The 13614-nt window shown below is 40.5% G+C and overlaps 1 protein-coding gene across 5 annotated transcripts in view; it reads left to right on the top strand.

Annotated features, from left to right (window-relative positions):
• Nucleotides 1-13614, top strand: part of HTR4 (5-hydroxytryptamine receptor 4) — a 164548-nt gene that overhangs the window by 33113 nt on the left and 117821 nt on the right. The gene's annotated exons all lie outside the window — the stretch shown is intronic.

Here is a 13614-nt window from a genome sequence, read left to right on the forward strand (position 1 = left end):
CCAATTACAAACTGTAAATATTGCAGGGAGAGAAGCGGATGCTATTTTACTCTTATTGAAAGAACAACAGTAGGGTTAGACAAACAGTAATTAGCAAGAGGTCACACTGTAATTAGACTTGATTTGCAGCTGGCTATTTTTTGCCAATGTACTGCCAGTGTGAAATCCTCAAATATGGTGAGGATGTTTGCATAAGAAACAAAACCTAAGATCAGGCTGAGGAAAACTGAAAGATGCTTCTCCCCTTGTCTTTATTCAGGCAACAACATTATAACAAGATTTTGAAGTGGTACTTGATTGATTCTTTCTTGTATGTATGAAACATTGAACAAAAGCTCCAAAGTGCTTTCTCAAAAGAATAAAGCACATTTTCAAAAGTGTTTCAGGATTTTTTTTTTAGTTTCAACAAAGAGATAGTCTTCCCTTTCTTTCTTTCTTAAATCAGTTACAGGAGGAAGGGGGAAAGCCATCACTATTATTCATCCATACTGGTGTGTAATTTGCATACTTCTTTAGATTTATTATTTGATAAACTGCTTTTTCACAATTTTGTTCTGAAAGCCAAGGATTATTGTTTCTTAAAAGGGTAAGGGCAAGCTATTGCAACAGCAACAAGGATGTGGCAGATAATTTTTTGGGGGGTGGGGTGTCATTCATAAATGTGTACTGCTTATTCCTAACTCCAGCTCACCTATGGAAACCTTTTAAATAGTGCTTGTTCAATATAGATCCCACTGCTTGCTTCCCCACTTCCATTGCGTAAAAAAATTAAAAATAACACCTTTAAACCGATGGTAAAGGTAAAGGGACCCCTGACCGTTAGGTCCAGTTACGGACGACTCTAGGGTTGCTGCATTCATCTCACTTTATTGGCCGAGGGAGCTGGCGTACAGCTTTCGGGTCATGTGGCCAGCATGACTAAGCCGCTTCTGGCGAACCAGAGCAGCACATGGAAACACCCTTTACCTTCCCACCAGAACGGTACCTATTTATCTACTTATACTTGGTGTGCTTTCAAATTGCTAGGTTGGCAGGAGCAGGGACCGAGCAATGGGAGCTCACCCCATCGCGAGGATTTGAACCGCCGACCCTCGGATCGGCAAGCCCTAGGCTCTCTGGTTTAGACCACAGAACCACCCGCATAGGAATGATCACTTACTAGTCCAAAAAGTGTAGTTTTGGTGCTTGGAAAAAGAAGAGCAGTTGTGAAGGCAGTTTGTTGAAAGCTTAGTAGGATGAAACAGACTGAATAGCCCTTGGCCTTGTATGTGCTGCCATTCCTCCTATATATTGTTTCTTGGTTCAGACACTTATCTTACAGTGGGTGGAGTTGTGGCGCCTCTGTTGCTTTGCCTCACCACTATGCTGCTGTGTGGAAAGCCAACAGGAGTGTTATTTCTGCCTTTCTATTTTGCAGTATAATTGCATGTCACTCACAAGCACCTTGTATTTTTCAAATGTTTTCGATGTGTCCATTGTAATTCAAATGTTTTGCGTTTTGTTGCTAGACCTTTTTTTGTTTGTTCCTGTTGACTTTTGTAGTTCATTATTTTCACTTTGTGTAGCAATTCCCTGCAGAGCTAAAATAGGCAGCTTCATTGACAGGCACCTGATTCACTAGTAACAGGAAAAAGATGCCCCTCTCATACTTTCTGAATGCTGTCACCTTGGTAGCACTTAAGGCTTGAAGGACATATCAGTCTAGACAAGAACTTTTACTGTCTTAAGCAAGGCAAAAAGGTAATAGGAAATCCCTAACTCCACCCAAATATAACAAAGACCAGTGTACCTTGTGACTCCAAATCCATTGTGTTTCCACTTCTGTTGCTTGAGGCACATGATGTTAGCAATAATCCATATAGCCCGTAGTTTCTTGAGAAATACTGCTGTTTGATGCATTTCCACTCGGACCAGCTTCTATCTGATTTAAAAACGTAAGCTGCAGTTCAGCCGAGGTGTATACATTTAAGACAGCCACTGCGCATGCACAGAAGACAGCTTCATTTAACAAGAGTTTTGTGCAGGGAAATAAATTGACTTTCATTTTCTTACTGGGAATGTTATGTAGAATGACTGGCTAGAACACTGAAGTAGATTTGTAAAGGAATCAACAAAACCACTTCAGTTGCTGTAAATGCAGGATCTTGCAAAGAAATATATATTTTGAATAATACTACTTTCAGAATATATCACTTGCACTTGCTAGGCAATAATCATTTTAATCCATGTAAGATAGTTAACTCAATCCCACTGAAACAGCTGTTGAGCTTAGTTCAATTTACTGGTATATCACTGAAATCTGTGGGAGTAAGGTCAACAGAGGTATCCAACTGAGAGATTTCCATGAGTGCAATGGAACTTCCCCTCCCTCTCCGGAGAGTTGAGGAACACCCAGAGCAGCTTTGTAGGGGGAGAAGGATGGGGTGTTTTGTTCAACTTGTGGAAGTTATTATGTGCATGCAATGATTTAGTTGGATGCAACCCGTATCGCATCTTATTGCACTTGATCTTATTATGTAGGCCAGTATCTCTGGTGCTGTGCGCTGCTTCTTGGCCCATTCAGCATTTAGTGCCTTGGAGAGATTTTCATTAAGAACTTCCACTCAGGTCATCACTACTTGTCTCTAATCTATGTTTACATCCCTTGTTGTTTTCACTTATATGTGTTCTCAGCAATCATGTCAAAGACTTGGCATAGTCAATTTGCTGAATCAGGGAAATGGCATTTAAGAATGACTTGTAAACAATGATGGGTTGATGGGATATAAGCACCATTAGCTGTATATTTAATGCTGCCTTTTAAGACATGCCTTGGATAAGTGTGGCTGTTCTGCCAAGAGTATATTTAGCATTGTTTATGCCTCAGTATTAGTATTGTTGGAATCTATATTCATATTTATAAAAGTATAAATTTATTTATATTTATTTTTAAATAATGAAATATTCAGCAAAGTCTAGCATGGAAATGTAGGCTGCTAGACCTTTAAAATATGTCCTTGTGAGTGCCAAAACTTCTCTCTTCCCTTAGCATAGAAAATGACCATGTTTTGTAAATCAGAAATGGTTTACTTACAAACTCTCCAAAGATCAAATTCATTCACTTTTCCATGTAGCATTCAGAAAAAAAGTTTCATGGGCAATGAAACTTAGAGTCTTGAAAGTTCCTTAATTATTGGTATAGGAACACAAGAATGGCTTGTAACAGTCATGCAGTCTGTTCTGTAGCAGCCAGCTCAAAACCTCTACACATGTTGAGCTTCTCTGATTAACTGAGGTACAGCAATCGGCTTGGTTACCTTCCTTCCAAGGTGAGGGGGAGTGACCTAGCTATGCCTGGCAAGACATGCCTTACCCCATGACATTAGCCCCTTCATGCATTAATTAGACTTAAGCATGTTGGCTATATGAGGCTGGTTAGCCCACAATATCATAGCTTCATTTCATGTAACAATTTCAACTCCATTTCAGGCTTTTGCATGTTCAAAAGTTCTATTAATTTACAGGCACCCTGTAGATTATACCCCCCCCCCCACCAAGAATCTCAAAAAAATAAAACTATCAATGAGTTTTATTGACTGTTCAGCTCCTGTTCTTAACAAAATGAACAAGCAGAACAGGTTTGTTAAAACAGGCTTACCTGATTTCCTCTTGATATGGGAATGCCACATTCTTTAGCACATAAATCCATGCAAAGCAGCTAAGTTGGTTTGTTTCATCATGTTTAATGTAAGACAGAGGGAGTATGCATATCTTTTAAAACAAGAAAACCTGTAGGGCAATGGTTTTCCACTGGTGTGACGTGGCACCCTGGGGTGCCTTGAATGATGGTCAAGAGTGCCTTGGGCAATACTGACCTCTGTCCCTCTTTCCATCTTTCTTTCCTTCTTTCTTTCTTTCTTTCTTTCTTTCTTTCTTTCTTTCTTTCCCTCCCTCCTCTGATGCCCTCTTGCATTTCTGCCTCCTAAGGCTTGCACAGCTGTTTGTTTCAGCAGCCCTTGCTACAAGCTTCTCAGGTGAATGGTGACTCTGGAGCTGGCTTGGGGGGGTGATTCCCAGGCCCATGTGGGGCAGTGTGAGGAGGCACCTCTTTTGGGGGTAGGGGGCAACTCAGAGACCAAGGGCAGCAGCTATGGCTGCCCAGAGGACTCCCAAGGAGGGGGGGAGAGGAGAGGAGGCTGAGGGAATATTCCACAAGGGAGGGTGTTCAAAAACGGGTGAGGGGCTGCCAGCTCTGCAGGCAAAGGGTGAGGCAACTGGACTCCTGAGCCCCACAGAGGTAGTTTGTCTGCCCTTTGCTGTAGGGCAATTTTGCCAGTCATGTGGGAGAGCGCACAATACGAAGAATGTTCTTGCTCTTTCAAGCAAATCAAGCTTTGCAAATTGCTTACCAATGATTTTTTTCCCCCTGCAATGACTGAAGCCTCAGGCACTTTGTTTGACATGTCTTTTTTCCATTGAACTACAGCCCTCATAATTATAACTTAAAATATTGTTATTAAATGTGTGGTTGCTGCCAATTTATGATGTTGAAACAAAAGAAAATGTGAGGCCACGTTTCATTCATCATTCCAGTTTACTTACAGCTGACAAAAAATACAGGTGCTCCATTCTCCTGTAGCCTTCAAGTACTGAGTTTATCTAAAAGTCATTTTCAGTTAAGAAACTTTGCCCAGCTCCTACAATAATGCATTTTGTGATGATTTTAGGCTTCAGGCCTATGCTTGCACAGTTGGAAGTAAGTTCTAATAAAATAACTGTGGCATAGTTCACAGTAAACATGCATAGAATTTGTCTATCAAAAACACATTTGAATTGGTGATCGGGTGGGTACCTGTGGCTCTCCAGATGTCGTCACACTCCAACTCTCATCAGTTCCAGCGAGCATGATCAATGGTAAGGAATGGCAGGAGCTGCAGACCAGCCACAAGGAGGACAAGGCTATGTTTGCCCTCCATTACTGGATGCATCAATGCCTCTGAATGCCACTTGTTGGGAATCACAATTGGGGAGGGTGCTGTTGCACTCGGGTTCTGCTTCTGGGCTTCTCAAAAGCATCTGGTAACAGGATGCTGGACTAGATGGGCCTTTGGCCTGATTCAGCAGGGCTCTTAAACCATCTGGAGGGCCACAAATTATCCATTCCTGCTTTAAGTTAAATCTTTTTACTTTGTCCTCTTCAGTTTCCCTGGAACTAGGTTAATTATACAGTGGTACCTCGGGTTACAGACGCTTCAGGTTACAGATGCTTCAGGTTACAGACTCCACTAACCCAGAAATAGTACCTTGGGTTAAGAACTTTGCTTCAGGATGAGAACAGAAATTGTGCGGTGGCAGTGGGAGGCCCCATTAGCTAAAGTGGTACCTCAAGGTTAAGAACAGTCTCAGGTTAAGAACGGCAGAATGAATTAAGTTCTTAACCCAAGGTACCACTTTACCAAAGAGTGGTGCAGTAGCATTGCATTAAAATTGGGTTCAAAGTGGCAATTAGTCATGAAATTTACAGGGTGTCTTGGACTAGGCACATTCTCCCAACTTCAAAGCATGGTTGTTTGTGTGGCAGGGAGGGAGGTCCATGTATGCCTGCCCTTGAAGGATCAGAAAGATAATAAATTAAGACTATTTACAAATCTCAGCTCAAACAGTAATATTGCAGTTGTTTCATCTGCTAACAAATTTTGCAGTTCTAGTAGCTTCTGGCTCTTGCATCTTGAAATGGGCTTTTTCAGACAGGTCTAATTTGGACTACAGCAACACACTGTATGTTGTACAGCTTTTGAAGAGTGTTTGGAAACTACAGCTGGTCCAGAATGCTTCAGCCAGACTACTTGCCAGGGCCAGTTACAGGAAGCATGTAACTCCCATGATAAAACAGCTTTGCTCCCTATCAGTTTATTTGAAGGCACAATTCAAAGTGTTGCTGATAACCTTTGCAGCCCTAAACAGATTAGTACCAGGTTACTTCAGAACAAGCTGCCTGAGTTTCAGTATTTTTGAATGAGACATTTCTCTCTGTCTTTCCAGTGTTGTCTTTAAGATTTCCAAGGCCCTTGCAATAATGGTAAAAAACATAAGTGCACTGAGGGTTGTAATGAAGCAAAGTTGCATATTTTGAAGGAGGCTTCATTGTCCTGTTCAACGGTGCCAGTGAAGATAGCCGTCACACCTGCTTTCGCCATTGGCATGAAGTACAAATCTTTCCTGAGTGCTCAAGGTGCAAACTAACTGTAAGCTTCCCACAAGGCACTGCAGAGCCTCTGTCCCTATATCAATAATGAACAGGCTGGGGATTCCTTCAGGGTAAGCAAACAATTGTGACTCATTATTCTTCCTGAGAACAATCTACCCTTGCTACAGTACCTCCATTAATTTCAATGGAGTGCACATGTGACAGTTTTATAAAGAAGATGCTGGTAGCCAACTTCAGCAAAAACGAAAAGGAGGCAAAAAGGCTTTCATAGTATAAGTTTCATCTACTGCTGGATTCTTTACAATTATTCTCCCCCACCGCCTGTTGTAAACCAATACATTGAGACAAAGAAAGCTGTTGAACACTACAGTGGGATTTGTGTGACCCTTTATGCATTTCCAAAGCAGAAGAGATGCTTGTATTTGCAAAGCAGTAGATCAAACTATCGCTATCCCATAAAATCGCCATCTGTCTTTTTCCACCCTGTCCTGAGCATGGTTAGTCATTTTACTAGTTTGCTCTAAATTTTAAAGCCCTCGCCATTTCAGTCTTGTGTTTAGAAATGTTCTGTTTGTGTACAACTGCAGAAAGGATAGTATTCTCCCACCTCACTTTTCTGCTTGCACTAACAAAGATAGTTTGCCTTTCCATTTTAACATAAAATGCCCAGGTTGCTAGCAGAGAGAAATAACATTATTGCTCATGCTTAGGTTTTGGTTTTCCATTCCTAAAGAGGCCAACTCCACATCCTCTTTGATCACCATCTGCCTTTTTTTGTATGAAACTTAACTGATTTTATTATGTCTTTCATATAAGGTGGTTAATAACTGTGGCCACATGACCCGGAAACTGTACGCCGGCTCCCTCGGCCAGTAAAGCGACATGAGCGCCGCAACCCCAGAGTCGGCCACGACTGGACCTAATGGTCAGGGGTCCCTTTACCTTTTTAACTGAAGCATAAAAAAAAAGTTAAGAAGCAAACTAAGAAATCAAAACAAAATACTGTACTGAACTCTTGATGGTTGGAGTATTCAAATATTTAAAATATAAGCCAGTGTTTACTGTTAGGTACAGAAAGGTGGGAGATCGCAACACAATTAACATTGCAAATAAAGTAAGAGTACCTTCCAAAATGAGAAGCACATAGTCAAATTCTTACAAAGTTGAAAGCCTGCCTGAACTGCTGTTTCTGTGCATAGGTGCTCAAAATCAAAAGAATAAAAATGATTTCATTTTCATAAAAGGCTTTGTTTCTATGCACTCTCCAATTCTTTCTTTCTTCTTTTCCCAAACTCTTATTTGGTTGTGGGTATTTCCTCCTTTAGCCAAAAGTATCTCACGTTGGCACTAAGTAAGAGATTTACAAATAGCTATCTTGGCTTAATTATAAAATGTCTCCACAATTTTATCTGTCTGGCTCTCTTGTTATTCAGAGGAAAGAGGTTGGCATGGCCAGAGTTATTTTTTAGGTCAGCATTTTATTTTATTTTTGAGTGTGTGGGCCACAAAGTTGATGAGGAACCAAGGAAGTAGTAATACTAAGATGTCCCTTTATGATGTATCCTTATAAACATTGGGAAAGGATGACTCATTTACAGCCTGCACAATAAAATCTTTTGTGAATATTTTTTTTACTGCTAAAGGTGCAGTAGTATTCTGTGGGTAGATTCAGCATATGGCGTGGCTAATTCAACTGCATTTAAAACCACTTTGTCCATGTGAGCTGGTTATGTTTTTAAGCGGCCCTATAGAAAGTTCATGAATGGCTACCACATTAAGATGATATTCAGGGCAAATATTTTTTCCTTCATAAAATTTTTATTTCCAATAAAATATCCAAATATGTGTACAAGTGATAGCATCCAGTATTTTCAGCACAGAGCCATAATGAGACTAAGGTAAGGTTACATATTATCCAAATGAGAAATGTATCCACAGGCTTGTAAATAGTTTTGGTATTGGTCTCTTGTCATTGTAAAAACAAAGTTCCACCATTTGTGCAAATGTTTCTTTTCCTTTTCCTTTGGCATTACACAATTTTGACAAAGTTTTTATAAAGGGCAATTCTCCAAATTTATACCATCTTGCCACAGTAGTATCACAGTCATTCCAAATTCTGTCTACAAGTGGTCAGTAAATATCCAGCCAATGTTGTTGGCAACAGGATTAATAAATATCATCTACTTTTCTTTACCAAGGGCATGGTGACCTGTGGCTCCATTTGTTCAGTAAGAAGGGATCAAATAAACCACACATTAACCACTATCATTAAGAGTTGAGCAGTACTATATTTCTATAGCATAAATTTTAAATAAATATTAATCCAAGTATTATTTTTTACAGTTATATACATCGTTACATGTATCTGCATATATGCTAGCTATATTAGGAAATCTGAAGTGTAAATATATGTATAATATGCAATAAATTTTTCTTTAGACGAACCACACACACACACTTGTTGATCAAGTAGTAAAATAAGAATAAGGAAAAAATTCAATGCCTTCTTTAACTGAAATGTCAGGGGATGAACTCACCTAGAAAGCTTTTCCTTGACATATTAGCTATCCATAAATAGAGAGAAAGCCTCCAATCATGTGATCCCACTTGTATTATGTAGTAATACACTCTGAGAAAGGTGTACCAGGGTCTTTTCCTGAATAATTTGCATTGGCTTCTTTTCATTATAGAAATGGTGAATAGCTCCATTGTAATTATCAGTGTTGCACAATAAGACTGCTGGCTGAAACTGATGGGAGCTGGAGGATTGCAGATTCTCCATCCCTGAAGTACTCCCCCCACCCCCACTTTATATAGCAGAGCAAAAAATATACAGGACAGAGCTGATGTGTAATAACAGAATTTGTAGCTATATATAAACCCCACTGCTGACGAGGTTAGTGATTTTTCACTCTACTGTTTTTTTCCCCCTTGCAATTTCAGCTCTTCATTTTTAGGCACCATTTTTAGTGAACCTTTTCCCTTTGCTCTTTGGACTCTTTCCTTGTTCTGTGTCACACAGTCCACATGTGCACAAAGGCCAACCACCCTTTCCGCATTTTCGCTCTCTTAATTTATGTCTGCCATTATTTTTCCAACTCGACCTGAGTACCATTGCCTCTTCAAGCCTAGCCTGGGCATGGGGCTAGGTCTGCAAGAAGTATGTGAGAGTTCTGCTGGACAACTAGTGGTTACAATTCCAAAGCCCGTTTGGCAGAAGGCCATTGTGTGGAAGGCATGACATGGGTAGGAAAAGAAAATGAAGTGTGTGAGTGGCCATGTGAAAAGGGGATGGGCTAGGAAATAGATGTGTATGACTATGATGGTGCCTGAGTGGTTAAAGGGCTAGACTGCCTCCAGGATATCCACCTATACTGGGCCAGCTATAAGAACAGTGCACATATTTTGTATGGTTTATGACTCCTTAAACATCTTTCAAAAGCCATTAGTGTATATAAAACAAGTCTGTGCTGCTGTGTAGAAGAAACTAATTAACCATGTTCTTTTGCAGATGAGATTAAAATCTGTATTGCATGGGAAATAGGGGTTCTTTTCAGTATTCTGTTAAAACATTTCAAGTCAATATTTTATTTGAATTAAATATAAAACTATAAAACCATGAGCTCAATTGCTTTCCCGTTTGAGATATAACAGCAGTGTATGTGGAAGACATTAGAGTAATTTCTAGAATTCAGATTGAAAACGTTGATCTATGCATGAGAAGCTTTTGTTTTGTGTCTGCCTTTGAGAGCACGGCAGTGCATCCATTGTTAATTCTGGACTTGTATTAGCCTTGAAGACTTTAATTTTTTTTTGAAGATGTCTAGGATTTCATGTCCCCTTCCTTTGCTGACCTGTATCAGAAAACTGACATTAGTTCTGAAACTACTGAGACATTAAATGGTTACACAAATAATGCTAGGCAATTTATTTTTTAAAGGGCATAACAATTTAGTGGCAAAAACACAGGGAACTAACATTTACTGACAAACATATGCCAGACTTTTTTGTGCATGCTTTTTTAAAAAGTGAAAACGAAATGCTTTCACTCACTTTGTATATAAACAAGGTAACAATATGTTGTGACTTTCATTTTCTGACTGTTTCCTAGTTTCTGATCTTCAGATAGTGTTGCATAATCTAGGTTCACGGGGAAGGGCTGAGTTGCAGTTGGCCAGCCTTAAGCATTGCTACTGAGAATCAATTAGCCAGCTCAGGCTCCATAAATCTCATAAGCAGCAGCATGGCTGAATAGCTCAGACAGGAAGTTTGGATTTTTGGTGCAAAAGAGTAAAGTTCTAATCAAAGTTATGCAGCATTTAGCTGAACTGTTGTTGTATAACTGTTGTCTAATGTGACTGTAGAGCCTTCCAGATGTTGTGCAGTTTTCTGGGGAGGGCAGGGGACTCCAGCAGGAATGGGGAGGGTGCATAATCCTATTGTATCAAAGGAACTCCGTTCATTAAACTGTAATTATTAGCATTGGAATCTAAGCCTTTATCTAAGGTACTTTAATGTGTAATTTCCCTCCCCTGAACTAAATTAAGTACATTGGCTTTTTAGATCTTTCCACTTACCATAAGTGAAGTGCTGACTCTTTGTTCCTTTCTGCTGAAATGTTTCAAATTCGGCTTGCTTGTGAATTCCCACTCCTTCCAATTATTGCACTACATATTTGCAGCTATGCCCCCTTTTTATAAGGAACTATGTTTTATAAGGATACTTCCTTTTATAAGGAAGTATGTTTTATTTTAGTCTCCTATAATATGCTAAGGGACGTGGGTGGCACTGTGGGTTAAACCACAGAGCCTAGGACTTGCCGATCAGAAGGTTGGCGGTTCGAATCCCTGCGACGGGGTGAGCTCCCGTTACTTGGTCCCCGCTCCTGCCAACCTAGCAGTTCTAAAGCAGGTCAAAGTGCAAGTAGCTAAATAGGTACTGCTCCGGCGGGAAGGGAAATGGCATTTCCGTGCACTGCTCTGGTTCGCCAGAAGTGGCTTAGTCATGCTGGCCACATGACTCGGAAGCTGTATGCCAGCTCCCTCGGCCAATAAAGTGAGATGAGCGCCGCAACCCCAGAGTTGGTCACAACTGGACCTAATGGTCAGGGATCCCTTTACCTTTAATATGCTAGCCTTCCTGATCATATTTCTTTACTCTTTCAAAAAGTAATCCTTGTTTCTATGTACTCTGTTCATGCTGTATTATAATTAAATGGAAATCAATGTGTCTTTAATTTTTGTTTCAAATGGTGGTGATTCACATTCTTTGATGTACATAAATCCTAGCAAAACTAACTGTAAAGATGACATGTGCCTGTATGCATTTGGTTCCCAGTGATATAAAGAAAAAAAGAAAAAAAGTTGGAATGATGTGGGAATTGGCTTGATCTGGAATTGAAGTAATAACTCTGAAAACATGCTGTGGGATTGTTGTTGTTTAGTTGTTTAGTAGTGTCCGACTCTTCGTGACTCCATGGACCAGAGCACACCAGGCACTCCTGTCTTCCACTGCCTCCCGCAGCTTGGTCAAACTCATGCTGGTAGCTTCGAGAACAGTGTCCAACCATCTCGTCCTCTGTCGTTCCCTTCTCCTTGTGCCCTCAATCTTTCCCAACATCAGGGTCTTTTCCAGTGAGTCTTCTCTTCTCATGAGGTAGCCAAAGTATTGGAGCCTCAGCTTCAGGATCTGTCCTTCCAGTGAGCACTCAGGGCTGATTTCCTTAAGAATGGGTAGCTTGGATCTTCTTGCAGTCCATGGGACTCCTCCAGCACCATAATTCAAAAGCATCAATTCTTCAGCGATCAGCCTTCTTTATGGTCCAGCTCTCACTTCCATACTTTATGGTCCATTCTTTTATGGTCCAGTTCTCACTACTGGGAAAACCATAGCTTTAACTATACGGACCTTTGTTGGCAAGGTGATGTCTCTGCTTTTTAAGATGCTGTCTAGGTTTGTCATTGCTTTTCTCCCAAGAAGCAGGCGTATTTTAATTTCATGATGGCTGTCACCATCTGCAGTGATCATGGAACCCAAGAAAGTAAAATCTCTCACTGCCTCCATTTCTTCCCCTTCTATTTGCCGGGAGGTGATGGAACCAGTGGCCATGATCTTAGTTTTTTAGATGTTGAGCTTCAGACCATATTTTGCGCTCTCCTCTTTCACCCTCATTAAAAGGTGCTTTAATTCCTCCTCACTTTCTGCCATCAAGGTTGTGTCATCTGCATATCTGAGGTTGCTGATATTTCTTCCAGCAATCTTAATTCCTGCTTAGGTTTCATCCAGCTCAGCCTTTCACATGATGAATTCTGCATATAAGTTAAATAAGCAGGGAAACAATATACAGCCTTGTCGTACTCCTTTTCCAATTTTGAACCAATCAGTTGTTCCATATCCAGTTCTAACTGTAGCTTCTTGTCCCACATAGAGATTTCTCAGGAGACAGGCACTCCCATCTCTTTAAGAACTTGCCATAGTTTGCTGTGGTTGACACAGTCAAAGGTTTTTGCATAGTCAATGAAGCAGAAGTAGATGTTTTTCTGGAACTCTCTAGCTTTCTCCATAATCCAGCTCATGTTTGCAATTTGGTCTCTGGTTCTCCTGCCTTTTCGAAATCCAGCTTGCACTTCTGGGAGTTCTCGGCCCACATACTGCTTAAGCCTGCCGTGTAGAATTTTAAGCATAACCTTGCTAGCGTGTGAAATGAGTGCAATTGTGCGGTAGTTGGAGAATTCTTTGGCACTGCCCTTCTTTGGGATTGGGATGTAGACTGATCTTCTCCAGGCCTCTGGCCAGTGCTGAGTTTTCCAAACTTGCTGGCATATTAACAGCATAATCTTTTAAAATATTAACTTGCTGGCACCTTAACAGCATAATCTTTTAAAATTTTAAATAGTTCAGCTGGAATATCATCACTTCCACTGGCCTTGTTATTAGCACTGCTTTCTAGGGCCCATTTGATTCACTCTCCAGGATGTCTGGCTCAAGATCAGCAGCCACACTACCTGGGATGTACGAGACCTCCACATCTTTCTGGTATAATTCCTCTGTGTTTTCTTGCCACCTCTTCTTAGTGTCTTCTGCTTCTCTTAGGTCTTTATCACTTTTGTCCTTTATTATGGTAATCTTTGTACAAAATGTTCCTTTCATATCTCCAATTTTCTTGAACAGATCTCTGGTTTTTCCCAATCTGTTGTTTTCCTCTATTTCTTTGCATTGCTCATTTAAGAAGGTCCTCTTGTCTCTCTTTTTTGGAAATTTGCATTCCATTTCCTGTATCTTTCACTATCTCCCTCGCATTTTGCTTGCCTTCTCTCCCCCGCTATTTCCAAGACCTCATTGGACAGCCACTTTGCTTTCTTGCATTTCCTTTTCATTGGGATGGTTTTCATTGCTGCCTCCTGTATAATGTTAGTGTATAGTTCTTC

The sequence above is a fragment of the Podarcis tiliguerta genome, assembly GCF_965153285.1.
Source record: "Podarcis tiliguerta genome assembly, chromosome: 2".
NCBI lineage: Eukaryota > Metazoa > Chordata > Lepidosauria > Squamata > Lacertidae > Podarcis > Podarcis tiliguerta.